Source organism: Odontesthes bonariensis, chromosome 8 (assembly GCF_027942865.1).
Source record: "Odontesthes bonariensis isolate fOdoBon6 chromosome 8, fOdoBon6.hap1, whole genome shotgun sequence".
Classification (NCBI taxonomy): Eukaryota; Metazoa; Chordata; class Actinopteri; order Atheriniformes; family Atherinopsidae; genus Odontesthes; species Odontesthes bonariensis.
Window position 1 is genome coordinate 17433568 of NC_134513.1, and position 11741 is coordinate 17445308.

Consider the following 11741-nt stretch of genomic DNA (forward strand, 5'->3'; position numbering starts at 1 on the left):
AAACACACAACTGATAGCAGCAAGTCATTCAAGGAAACAGACAGTGGAGCGAGGCTTCTACACAAAAACTACAGAAAGATGCTGATGTTAAAAGTGTGTTTGCACAACAAATGTTATGGCACTTTCATTCAAATGGCAGCACATTTAAAATAAAACTAAATGCTAAAAGCTATACACTACTTTTGAATTCATTTTTGGATTTTGCGTACAAATGCGATTAATCGTGATTAATCAGGGAAATCATGTGATTAATTAGAAAAAAAAAATGTAATCGTTGCCCAGCCCTGCTTAGAATTAAGTGCTTGATCAAAATTCATCTACAGTTCCCAAAAATACCACAGGTGCTTCAATGACGTCTTTATTCAAAGCTGCCCACGATGAGATTCGCTTGTGAAAGAAATTTTACATGAGACTGTCAGGGTAGCAGTTGAAGCATATGTGCTTGTGGGCTACATATTACGTACTTGGGCTCCGGGAAAATATATATTTTGTAGTGTTTTTGTATTTGTGTTCTTGCCAATTCTGATAGCACACCACCAGTTATCCACTAGTTATTCACCAGCACGAAATTTTCAAAGTTGAAATTCTGACTTTGAATTTCAACTGCTGTGTGACTCAAAATCTGTAAAACAATACTGCTGGATCTATCCAGCATATTTGCCGTCCCATGTCAGTGTCAAGTCACTCCCCTTTTCCTGAAACCGTTAAGTATGAACAATAAAATGGCTAACAGGGGGTGGTTTCTTGACGGGAAAGGAGAATTAGTTTAATGCCGGTGGCCCTGAGGTTCTTGATCTATTTGACAGGCTGCCAGCCAGGGGAGAAGTCCACTGGGAGAAATTAGAGTAGACACGGAAACAGTAGGTGACTAAGGTTTTGTAATACAGTATATGGAATTAGTTCTCACTTACAGGAACAATTTATTTCCCCTGAACTACAGTGTATACCTTCTTAGGTAACAAATGGTATTTGATATTCATCACGTTCATTGTAAATGAAAAGTACTCGGATGTTAGTGCCTAAACTGGAGACTTGAGACTTCCAATTCATGAGAAATAGTTGAACTTTTCTCTTGTTTCTCACACTTGCTATCAATACTAAACTGATAATAGATGATTACAGCTGACCTCATTGTCACTGCAATCACCCCATAATGTAATTGTCAGCTTTAAGTTACGCTAAAAGCAGGTTGTTTTTTTCCCCCAGTTTATTAAATTACAATTTGGGGGTGTCAAGTGTAAGAGAGCAGTTGCATGTTTAATAGTAATCATCATATCCTACATGAAAATTTATCTAAAGACTTAAAGACTGTCGAGTCGCTAGTAGGAAGGAAGACCAAAGTTTATCCCAACTGTTAAAAAAAAAAAACGCTTTCACATTTCCAGTCCCACTACACAATGAAAATCTGAAGTGTGACTTTTTGGGTAATCGTGACTATCTCAGTTAACAGCTTCAGAAAAAATAAAATAAAAACAGCTCTGATGTGATACTTTATTTTCTCTAGATTTGGGATGAATTTCTGTGGAAGTTATCATTCTTGGACCCAACAAAATATGCATTTCTACCAGCAACTCACCAACACTTTTGTTTTTTTTTTTTACCTGAGGATGTAATTATGCAAATTGTGTGCCCTGTGGTGCCACGTGTGTGACTAGTGGCCAAAACATCTTGTGCATCTGTTTGATTAATGCTGTTCTCCTTCTTAGATACACCTTCCTCTCCATTCGTTCATTCATTCATCTAATCATTTTCTCTGAATCATTCCCATTTCAATCCGTTCGTCAAGGAGGGATCGGAATGTGAGTGATTCAGAGAAAATTAATTGAATTTAAGTCCTTTTTACCTTTTTAACGACTAAAATTTTTAATCTAATTAATCACATTTATTAATGTGATTAATAAATGAATGAAAGTGCCATAACATTTGTTGTGCAAACACACTTTTAACATCAGCATCTTTATGTAGTTTTTATGTAGAAGCCTCGCTCCACTGTCTGTTTCCTTGAATGACTTGCTGCTATCAGTTGTGTGTTTTGCCTTTAAGTGATATTTTAGACTGGAACTACTACGCTGAGAAGGCAATTCAACTTGGCAGTGTTTACAGATGACTTTGGTTCTGTCGACTCCGCCGTCTGGAAGAACTTTAAAATGAAAATGGCCGAGTAAAAGTTCCGTACCCTTCTCCATGTTTGGTGGATTACTTTCTTTTCCGGTTCCGCAGCAGACAGCAACAGACTTTTACAAAATAAAAGCCTGTGAGCAACAGACTTGTACATAAATAAAATAAATAATAAAACAAGGTCCGTGGCGTAGTGGGTTGAGCAGGCGCCCCATGTACAAGAGGCTTTAGTCCTCGCTGCAGCTGGCCCCGTTTCGAGTCCCGCATCGGACGGCCCTGTGCTGCGTGTCGTTCCCCCTCTCTCTGCCCCCAATTTTCTTTTTTTTAATTTAAAAAAAATAATTCATTCATTTCAGAAAATAAGATAAAATGTAAATAAATAAATAAAACCTGCGTTAATGCGCAATAAAATATTTATCGGTGTTAAATAATTAACGAGTAAACGCGACAATAACGAGTTAACCCGCCCAGCCCTGGGCCTTTTATGTCAGAGGCTTATTTACTGGTTTATAGGAGTATTGTACCATGACTCAGCAAAGCTGCAGCCAGGGGGCAAGAAAATAAATCTTACTATAACTTGCAATCATCACCATTTAACGTAATTTCAACCTCTCTCCTTGCAGGCACAGAGGCAGCATGGAGAGGCAGACAGATAGCCAGAAGGATGGAGGGGAAGGGAGGATGACATCACTGTCAGCTGTGGGAGCCTCGGCCTGCTGCTCATGTCAGTGGTGTGTCTGTATGTCACTTCCTGGGAGAAAATTAAACAGGAAGCCAGAGCGAGAGCCTGGCCTCACCTCCACAAGGAAGCCTTTCTCCCGCAAGAACTAAAGGAGAAGTGTGTGTGGGGGTATGTGTGCCCCTTACTCACCCAGGCTTTCACACTGTATAGGGTTGGTGTTAGCTCAGAATGTGCATCAGCATATGCTGCTGTTTGCATTTTTATTTGTGTTCAAATCTTACAGTTTTAAACCTTTTTAATAGCTTGTGATTGCTTCTTGTTTTGACAGTGGTGTTCTAAAGGTAGTTACATTGGTGACAGTATGGAGACAAAAGCAAAATTGTCCACCCTGATCGAGTCAGAATTTATTTTCCCACACAAGAGAGTTAGCTGTTTGGGGAAAGGCACAGTTTTAAGAGAAAATTCTGGTTTACAGACGACAGGATTACAACTTTCCAAATTTCTAAACATTCATCACAAAATCAGAAACTGTTGCTACCGTTGTTGCTTTGATATGAACATTTTAAAATAGTTTGGTGGGGTTTTGCGCTATGATTTTCTTTTGTGTAAAGTTTGTAAAGTGGCTGATCGACTGCTTTTAATGATGGTCTTTATGCAATTTTCTCTGAAAAGGCTGAATTTATTCATCCAAGTGAGCTACACACACTGAATGACCTAAGCATGTACGTACGGCCAGTTTGTCATTATGACGAGTTTATGATATTAAAATGTTTTGATGGTTTTGAACAAAAACAAATGAGAGAAAACCAATTTTAGAAAGTGAGTTTAGAGAAGCAAACGAGATATTGAAAGTGTGCATTCTTCATTCCACTGTGAAAATAACAGCCGTGTTGGACTGCAATCTGCTCTTTGTCTGAATTACATCATAAATCCTTTTTGTGTAATGTGCCATTTACTTCATGCTTTTGGCCTTGGCCTTTGTCCTACCTAACCTGGTGCATCAGAGTTGGTGGCTTTTGCTTTAAGAGTGCTTTAGTAACAAGTATTGAATGGGACCATTTAGACGTAACGTTGCCCTCATGTGCCTAAATGTAGAATTACAGGATTCAGGCTGTGAGATTAAACCACATGTGATAGCTTGACAACATATTAGCCTATGTCTTGAATTTTAGCTCCTGATTTATGCAGCTATGAGATAATGTTCAACATTCTCTCCTTTCTAGAGCACCTGTTATCCTTAACCAACTATACTGCGTCATTAAAACCACAATAAAAAATTGGCAACCTGCATTTGCTGATTGTGGCGTCCTCAAAGTCTCAGATCATCTGACACACAACTTTCAGACACATGTAAGTGCCACTGAGACAATGTAATGCATGTATTTGGTTTCTTTCTAGCTTTGTTGTCATGACGACCTGGTCAGTTACGTAAGTGCTGGGCGCAGGTTCTCACAAACGGGCGCTGTACAGAGGTCTTTGTGCTGTGACACGAGATACCACACACACAAACTCACACTCACACACAAACACGTTTAAATACTGTCAATGTTTGTACAGTCTTGGGGCTGCTCGTTTGTCACAATAAAGTGAGTTTGACAAGCCATGTAATCCGGTCTAGCTTTAAAAAGTTATTTTTCATTAAGCAATTGTGAAAGAATTGCCCGCTGGGTTACACACTTTGCACTGTATATAGAGCTTATTTTTCAGTTTTGTATTTTATATTATCAAAACTCCAACAATTAAAGAAATCCTGCTTATTTGAATAGATTTTATTCCAATTTATCATTAGCTAACCACATCCATTTAGAAATAATGGTTGTTTCTTCTTTGTACCCTAATTAAGTTCATTTGTGTCATAAATTTGTAGTTTTTAACAAACATTTGACATTTTTTCTAATGCTGCTATGTAGACACTTTTCTTCTGCACAGAAACATAATTTGAATGGGTTTATGTTCTTTTTTTTTATTCTTTTTTTTTGGCCTTTTTTATGCCTTTAATCGACAGGACAGTTGAAGAGAGACAGGAAGCAGAGAGAGGGGGAATGACATGCAGCAAAGGGCAGTCTGATGCAGGACTTGACCCGGGGCCAGCTGCAGCGAGGACTGTAGCCTCTGTACATGGGGCGCCTGCTCAACCCACTACGCCACTGACCACCCCATGGGTTTCTGTGTTCTAAGGTAAGCTGCACTACTACAGTTTGGGGAGTTTCAGGTTCAAGCTGTATAGTATTTTCACTCCTTGGAGCGTCTGAACGCCGCATTGCATGTGAATGTATATATGTATTGTAAAGAGCTGCAAGAGGTCAACAAGACTAGAAATGGGTCATAAGCTTATCATTCGATTTATACTTTACAAAGTGATAGTAGATCATAAGCCTAGCATCCATTTTCACCCGCTATCCAAGACAGGTCACGGAGGCAACAGGTAGAGAGAAACCCAAACAATCCTCTACTCATCTGCACTTTCCAGCTTCTCCTGGGGGATTCAGAGGCGTTCCCACATAGAATTCCTCCAGCAAGTCCAGGGCCTCCTCCCAATAGGACGTGCCCGGAAGACTACCAAAGGGAGGTGACCAGGAGGTATCATAAACCGATGCCCGAACAACCTCAGCTTCCTCCTTTTAATACTAAGGAGCAGCGGCTCTACTCCGAGTTCCCCCTAGATAGCCGAGCTCTTCACCCTATCTAAGGCTGAGCCCAGCCACCCCCTTCGTTCTTTTGATCACTATGATTTTTGTAAAAATAGGTAAGGGTAGGAACAAAGATGGACCAGTAAATTGAAAGCTTTGCCTTCCGGGTCAGCTCCCTCTTTACCATAATGGAATGGAGCAGTGCCCTCATTACAGCTGACGAAGCCCATATTCGTCTGTTCATCCCTCGCTCCAACCTGCCAATCTCTCATGGACAAAATCCCAAGATACTTAAACTCTTCAGTCTGAGGGTTGTCCCCAACCCAGAGAGAGCATTCCACCTTTTTCCGATTGTGAACCACGGCCTTAGATTTGGAAGAGCTGACTTTCATCCCGGCTGCTTCACACTCGGCTGCTTCACACTCAGCTGCACACTGCTCCAGCACGTGCTGAAGGTCTTGGCTTAAAGAAGCCAACAAAACTATATCATCTGCGAAAAGCAGAGATACGACCCTGAGGTTCCCAAACCACATGCCCTACTCTCCCCGACTATGCCTTGAGATCCTGTCAATGAAAATCACAAACACGATCAATGACAAGGGGCAGCCCTGGTGGAGTGCAACACGCACTGTAAACAAGTTTGACTTAGTGCCAAGGATGCGGACACAGCTCTCGTTTTGGTTATACATGGACTTATAAAAGTGACTCCGATACACCATACTCCCTCAACACCCTGGTCAAACTGTTACGATCCTTTCAGTAACAAAGGTAAAGATCTGGTCCAGTGTTCCACGACCTGGGCAAATACCACACTGTTCCTCCTGAATCCGAGGTTCGGCAATTGGTCGGAGCCTCCTCTCCAACACTTTGGAGTAAACTTTACCGGGGAGGCTAAGTAGTGTGATCCCCCTGTAGTTGGAACATACTCTCCAGTCCCCTCTCTTGTCCTGGAAATATGACGTCTTTCTTTGTATCTTAAAGGGATAGTTCACCTCTTTTGAGATGAAGCTGTATGACATCCCATACTAGCAATATTATTTATGAACATTTTCTTACCCCCCGCTGCGTCCTGTGAGTTCCAGCTGAGTTTTGGCGTTGACGAAGGTAGTCCGGCTAGTTGGTTGGGGCCACAAAAATAAAGCGTTTTGCCCTTCAAAACAATATGTGTTCAAAAGAGTAATACATTTGCATCACAACAACACGGCAGCAGCTTGAAGCTGGGGGCGCGAATGTCTGCGGTGTGGAGGTATTTTAAAGTGGATGACAAAAACGTTGCAAACTGTGAGATATGCAAACTTGGGATTTCAAGAGGTGGCAAGGACATGGCTAACATCCTTGATGGGAACAGGAACAGGCTCAAACCTGACAAGTTAGAGATGTTGGTTTTCATCAAGAAAAACATACATTTCCTTCTCTGAAGCCAGAGGAGGAGAGTAGGAATTAGGAGTGCAGTTCCAAAAAGCACATTACTGGCCTTACTTTATAACACTGTGGGACTTTTATTTGCTTATTTGTTCACATGCCTGCCAGGTATTTCAAGTCGAGCTGCTGCTCATTTTTACATTAGACATTGTTGCACTAAACTACAATGTGAAGAATTTGTTTATTACTTGATTACTTTTTTTGTTCAAGCTACCTCACAGAAGTGCTCTGTTTATAAGTGTTAAATGATAAAACAAGTGAATAAAATAAAATATCCAGGACATCCTGCATCTGTTTCTTCGCCGTTCTTTATCGGCAGATACTCAAAATCAAATGACTCGGACTCGGGGGCAAAAAAACCTGATCGGGACATCCCTAGTTCAGATATGTGACACTGAATGTAACTAACTGTACCTGTAAGACAGGTACAGTTAGTTACATTCAGTGTCACATATCTTTAGCTCAGAGAAGTTATATCTCTGATGTCAAAGGTTTGTACAATACACTCACAAATGCTAATACAAGAACATTCATTCATTCATGTACAGCGGATTTCCACTCTGTTGTCATGCGGACTTCTGTCATCTTCAACGCGGTATTGAAGGCAGCGAGGCTGTGAGTATTAAACATGGTTTGAAACAAAGTGAGTATTAATCCTTTCTCACTATACGTTTGTGATGTCAAAAGTAGCATCATGCATGTATGTAGTTGACGACAGCTGCTTTGAATTTCTCCTTATACATGCATCAGTGTCGTGCGCTGTCAGCTTTTCTCGTTGCGATGTCTATTCTGTTTGAATTCATCCCTGCTGCTGTAGGCACATTTTCACACGCCAGCTGTACATGACACTGTGCTGCTATGACAACAGCATTTATGCTTAATGCAGACTATCTCCAAATAATAGGTGCTGTTACCCCCCCCCCCCCTCTTTTCTTTGACAGAGTGACATGTGGCCATGTTGCAGGAGACTAAGACTGAACTAATCAAGCTAATAGTGTTTGTGAGACACGACTAAATGACTTTTCATGGTGCTGTAGTCGTGATTATTATTGCTAGGCGCTTTTGAAGAGAATAGGTCTTCCTATATACAGTGTCAATTGCTTGTTTTTATTGTATTGAATCAAAACTGCAACAACTGTGTTTCAATGGTGGCTGAAACTATGAGCCAAATACAATTTGAAAAGGCTATGAGTAACATTTGGCAGGGAAATATATTTTATTACCGAGTTGTTTTAATGCGACACCTTGAGCAACCTGTTACTTTATAAAATTGGATTTTTAAATGCAAGATGTATGGAGCATATGAAATATTGTACAATGCTTTCTAGAAGATTAGATTCTGCACAGAAGTACCAGTTCAGAGCTTGGTTTCTCTAAATAAGAGAAACATTTGTTGAACGCTCCAGTCATTCATCTGAAAATACCAGAGCTTTTTAAACGTCTGAATTAATTGTGCATAAACAAAATAGATATGACAAAACAATTTTCAGATGGAAAGAAAAAAAAAACACTCATTTCCTTTTAACAGGAAGAAACCTCTGGCAGAACCAGACTCCGGAAGGGTGGCCTTCCGCCTGAACCAGCTGCGGTTTGAGAGGACAGTGTGACCGTTGAGTATGATGGACTCAGTGACACAGAAGTAAAGGGTAATGGGTTTATTACAATTTGAAGTGAAGAGATGAGTTCAGGAACTTTTGAGAAGGATCCAACCGTGGCCAGCAGGGGTAACAACGACTTGGTGAGATGGATAATCTAAACAGAGAGTTGGATTAGTCAGAATTCAAACCAGGTAAATGTAAATGTAGTTTATTTATACAGCCCTTTACAGACAATCATACGATGTACCAAAAATGCTTTACAGCAGGTAATAAATAAAGAGAAGAATAAGTAAAAACAAATAAAATCAATAAAAGAACAGTGAAAGCAATAAAATAAGATTAAAGTGTCATCATACTACTGGGTATTAAAAGCAATCCTAAATAAGTAGGTTTTTAGCCTAGATTTGAAGAGGCCCAGGTCAGAAATAAGACGCAGCTTATTCCAGAGCCTGGGGGCAACGACAGAAAAGGCTCGGTCACCCCAGGGTTTGTATTCTGACCTGGGCACTTCCAGCAAAAAGTGATTTGTTGACCTCAGAGCTCTACCAGGATTTCAGACTGTTAAAAGCTCAGATAAATATGATGGGGCGAGGCCGTTAAGAGCTTTAAAAACAAACAAAAGTTTCAAATCAATTCTATAAAGGACAGGAAGCCAATGGAGGGAGTTAAGAACAGGAGTGATGTGCACACGTCTGTTAGTGTTGGTTAAAAGACAGGCAGCAGCGTTTTGCACAAGTTGAAGGCGACTGAGAAAAGACTGGGAGACGCCGACATAAAGTGCATTGCAATAGTCTGACCTTGAACTTATTAGGACATGGATGGCTTTCCCAAGGTCATGACGACTTAAAAATATTTTAACTTTGGCCAGGAGACGTAACTGGAAAAAACTAGTCCTGACGACATTGTTAATTTGTTTGTCCAACCTCAGATGACAGTCAAAGGACCTAAGCTTTGAAGACAAGGTTCCAAAGCCAGCCGTCACAGTATCCCCAAACACAATGCATTCAGTTTTGTCATCATTTAAATGAAAAAAATTTTGGGCCAACCACTGCTTAATATCAGCAATACAATTAAACAAAGAACATTGTGCAATGTTACTATTTGGCTTCATTGGTAGATACATTTTTAAATCGTCTGCATAACAGTGGAAAGAAAGGTTGTGCCTGGCTTTAATTGACCAAAGTGGTAGCATGTACAATGAGAAGAGGATAGGGCCAAGGATAGATCCTTGAGGGACTCCACAGAGGAAAAGTCACCAACCATAATGGAGAAGGTTCTACTGGACAAGTAAGACGCAAACCACTTCAATGCAGTGCTGTGGATGCCAACACAATTACTTAGACGTGACAGGGGGACTGCATGGTCCACCGTGTCAAAGGCTGCTGTGAGATCAAGCAGCACTAAGACAACAGGGCACTTGGCATCCACAGACAGAGCAATATCGTTGTGCACCTTTAACAGTGCAGACTCAGTGCTGTGACGAGACCTGAACCCAGATTGGAATTTCTCAAAAACAGAGTTATCCTCAAGAAAGGACTGTAATTGTATAAAAACAACTTTTTCTAAAAATCTTAGTGGGCAGACCTGTGGCTCCTGGCTTGCATAAATGAGAACAAGTTGTGACAGGGCAGATATAGCGGAAGACAGGGGCCTTCAAATCCTATTTCCTTCTGGAGGAATCAGGTCAAAAAGTCAGGTACATATCAAACAACAGTCAGAAGTCACAATACTCCAGGAATGAAACAGAACAGGATCTGTTCATCAAAGGATAGATCCTTGTCAAAAATAACTCCAAGGTTCCCCACTGTTTTACTAGAAGCCAAGAAAATGCCATCTCGAGTAACTATATAACGAGATAGTTTCTCCCTCATGCAAACAGGTCCAAAGGCAAACAACTTACATTTTGTCTAAATTTAGGAGCAGAAAATTCTGAGTCACCCAGGTCTTTATGACACGCTTCTAGTCTAAACAACTGATTGGCTTAATCTGGTTTTATAGATGGGTATAGCCGAATATCAGTACAGCAATGTAAATTTATGCCATGCTGTCCAATAAGGTTACCTAATGGAAGCATGTTTACAAAATCAAACTGGAAGCTCTCAGATAGATGTGACTTAAACCAGCCAAATGCAGTTAATTTAATCTCAATAATGAACCTAATTTGATCAGGGTTAAATTAAGTCGGCTTCAAACTTTGTTTAAACCCTAGAAGTACACTTTGTCTTTTTCTTCAGTAAGTAAAGAAAATGCTGATGCTGCTTTTAGTTCTGTGGCTGTGCCGTCTTAAAAATGTTTGTACAGTAAGGATTACAAACAAAGTTTCATGTATTCCCTGTACATGACAATAAATCTTATCTTAATCTTAATTATGTGGTTTCCAAAAAAACAACAGGCAGATTGAAAATACAGCTGATTGTCAACCAGTGTTGCCATTGCGTTTAACGGGTTAACTGAAATTGTGTTAAGCTTAAGTTAGCTTAATTGGTGAAAACAAAACTAAAGCTAGGTTTTTGAAAGTCTAGAAATGACAGTTGTAACCAGCTCAGAATATTTCTTTCATTTAAAACATTTCAAATATGTTACGGCCTTAGCTTAACTATTTATTTGTATTTTTTTTTATTTAATTAAAGACAGAATTACTAATGATCTCACCAACATAACAGCTGATAATGCAATTAAGTTTCTACAGCAAGATATGTCAGAAATGTAGAGAGTCAAGAAATATAGAAGTCATAGAAACAAATTATTACATCTGTGTCATCAGTCCATTCCACCAGTTTCACTAGAAAGGAACAAATACGTATTTGATATACTGTAAATACAAAGTGGCAAATGTGCTGTGTGATGAAAACATTTAACAAAATCAAATCAAATCAAATCAAATTTATTTGTATAGCACATTTCATGTACAGAACAATTCAAAGTGCTTCACATAAAATAAAAGCATTGCAGCAGGGAGTGGAAGCAGCATTAAAAATACATAAAAGATTATAAAGAGAAACAAATAAAATAATTTAAATGGATTTAAAAACAAGCAACAGTCCAGATAAGTTCAAAGATAGCGTGCAGATTTCATGAATAGACACATGAGAAAAGAAATGTCTTTAACCTGGATTTAAAAATGTCTACATCTGGTGAAAGTTTAATCTCCACTGGCAGTTTGTTCCACTTGTTTGCAGCATAACAGCTAAATGCTGCTTCTCCATGTTTAGTCTGGACTCTGGACTGGACCAGCTGACCTGAGTCCTTGGATCTAAGAGCTCTGCTGGGTTTATGTTCTCTGAACATATC

At 39.7% G+C, this 11741-nt stretch overlaps 2 long non-coding RNA genes across 3 annotated transcripts in view; both read left to right on the plus strand.

Annotated features, from left to right (window-relative positions):
* Positions 1–4370, plus strand: part of LOC142385428 (uncharacterized) — a 69120-nt gene extending 64750 nt beyond the window's left edge. The window contains exons 3-4 of one of the 2 annotated variants that reach the window (XR_012770178.1): positions 2742–2968; positions 4024–4370. This is a non-coding gene — a long non-coding RNA (uncharacterized LOC142385428). Of the gene's footprint in view, positions 1–2741 lie in introns of both variants that reach the window. The other variant, XR_012770177.1, reaches the window with a different exon arrangement.
* A 77-nt stretch (positions 4371–4447) lies between these two features.
* LOC142385429 (uncharacterized) lies at positions 4448–7468 on the plus strand. Its single transcript, XR_012770179.1, has 2 exons — positions 4448–4978; positions 7401–7468. It is a non-coding gene; the product is annotated as an uncharacterized LOC142385429 (long non-coding RNA).
* Positions 7469–11741: the final 4273 nt, after the last annotated feature.